This window comes from Ambystoma mexicanum, chromosome 11 (assembly GCF_040938575.1).
Source record: "Ambystoma mexicanum isolate Mex_15411 chromosome 11, UKY_AmexF1_1, whole genome shotgun sequence".
Classification (NCBI taxonomy): Eukaryota; Metazoa; Chordata; class Amphibia; order Caudata; family Ambystomatidae; genus Ambystoma; species Ambystoma mexicanum.
The window spans coordinates 1393472569-1393475080 of record NC_090934.1 but is presented as its reverse complement, the minus strand read 5'-3'; positions in this window follow the sequence as shown (position 1 = coordinate 1393475080).

Below are 2512 nucleotides of genomic sequence, written 5' to 3'. Positions count from 1 at the left end.
GATCTCCGGGGAAGCACATTTTTGGGTGTTACCAAAACGTTTTTGGTCAGCATTTAACTACGCGCTATTTCGCCTCACGGAACGTTAAGCCCGAAGGGCACATGAGACGAAAAGCGTGTTACGGCAAGAAGGATCGGTCTGACGTAAGACCGTGCTGAGCAGATAAACATCAATAGATGTTACCATAGTGTGGCAGCGCACGTCGGTGGAATTTGGAACTCCAGTGTACTTTATGTGCGGAATGAGTGTGTCGGATGTGTTGTGAGGAATGAATGACCAACGAATCCAAAGGCATACGCTAATACAATCTTTTGTTTCCTTTTAGTGTGAAAAGGACCCACGGACTTCAGGGACATGGCACAGGACTCAACAGACTGTGAAAGCTAAGTGTGCAAGTGCATGTTGACTAATCTTGGGTGCAAACGTATTTTGGGCTAAACCTGTGCTGGATACTCCATTGTGGCATTGTGGTCAATCTTGATGTTGGGGTTAACAGGTTCTTGTTGGTTTCTTTACTCATGTGTACTGGAGAATACCTTTACATGTAGAGGTGTTGAAACATCGCCCCCTCAAAAGGGCGCCAAACAAGTACTGGCTAACAAAAGTGTGCAATCCTCGCCTTCCCCTTAATTCCCAGCCCTATCCATTACCTCTTCCTATTCCTTAATCCGGTTACCCTATAATCCGCCTACCTATCCAACCATCAAGACCCAAACCCTCCTTCCCCGTTCTGGTCACGGAGGTCTGTGTAAGCTTAGACTTGCAGACACCAAGACCGCAGAGGGGGTGGTTGGTTCTGCATCACTCCTGCGCCTGGGACCTGAGCATTCCTGCAAGAGCAGTGTGAAAACTATTTTGGTAGTGCCTCAACCACAGAGAAATAGAAATGGAATTGCAGCAGATCTCAAATGCCTGACAAGTGCTTAGACAGTCTTCAGTGTGTCAGAGAGCCAGAGACTTAATAATTTTCATTGGAGGAGTTGTGCCGTTGAAGCTGTCAGCTCTGCCCCCCTGCTACAGAAAGCCTTGCGGTGTCTGCAAAGTGGACCGCCAAGTACCCGACAAGGACTCAGACAGTCCTCCCTCAGATCATACCCCAAGCGGATTGAAGAACGTAAAGGTATTAGACGATGTTGGGGGTGTTTGGTTAGTGTACAGGATGCTAACCTGTGCCAACATAAGATTTATCTTCCATTGTGAAGGCAATTGTTCCAAACATAACTCTGTCAGTTTGGTGGTGAATAGCACACTTTAAAAATGCGAGGGAAACCTAAAAGATATAACCTTCATAGTGCGGACCCAATTCCACGCAAGCAAACAACAGTACCGAACTCCCAAGTAGCAAAGAAAAATAATTTTAAACTTGCGAATCAAGGAACAATTGCAACCTTCTTCGCCCAATGACCGAGCAGATCCTACAATGGTCGGTCCAGGCATCGCTTTCAGTGAAGAGATAGAAATATCAGGCCCTGTTCTGTTGGAAACAGAAAGAAGAACAAGGCTGCCCCTAATGGACACTTGTATAAGCCTTGAGGACCAAATATACAATATTGATGCCCTTTCAACCAGACTAAGTGTCTCTCGGAAACCTTTTGTAACACCCAAAGAGTAATGCTAGTCATGAGGAAGACCATCAGCACGACGCCATTTCAGTGAGAATCACAATTATCATATGATTCTTTGTCCAATTCAAATAGTGTGTTGGTCGCATTAAACATCTCCCTGCAATCATTCGTACATCACCATGGCATAGTCGTATTTGAGGTAAGTGATCACTCATCAATCTTGAAAGAGCTGAAGTCACGACTTCTTGAGCCCCCATTGAAAGAATCATCATGCCCGAGAGGTGTACAAACAGCAGCATAAATTAGCGCAAAACAAAAAATATGACAGGACGAGCCCCATTGAAGAATACGAGATCGAGGACATTGTTAAGGAACATTTTACATGTGGTGTCCCATTGCAAACAGACAGGTGCGCCTGATAATGATTTATCGCCTCTCAACCTAATACCATCAAAATCACTGACTCACAAACAACTCACTGACTCACAAACAACTCACTGACTCACAAACAAGTGCAGCACCCAGTAGAGTCGCAAATGGAAAACGTATTAATAAAGCGGTTACGCCACCAGATGATATAGAGGAGGCAGCAGAACCCTTAATCAGTCATGATGATACAACCTTAAAGACAAAGAAAAAGAAAAAAAGAACAGAAGAGGAGGCATACAAGTATTTTTTCAACCTGTGACTGATGGAAGTGTGGAGGACGTTCCTCAATTGTAGAGGAGGCCACAAGTGTCGTAGATTTGATTAATACTTCTGAAATTGATACTCGAGCAGAAGCGAATGGAAACACAGTCACTGTTAAGATAGCGAATAGAAGGGAGCTGTACAACTATCCCACTAGTTTTACAACTCTGGTATTGCTGCTTGCCGCAGATATGACAAAGGGAAAGCTCATTCCAGATATAAACAATCACAAAACTGATTCACCACCCCCCATCATT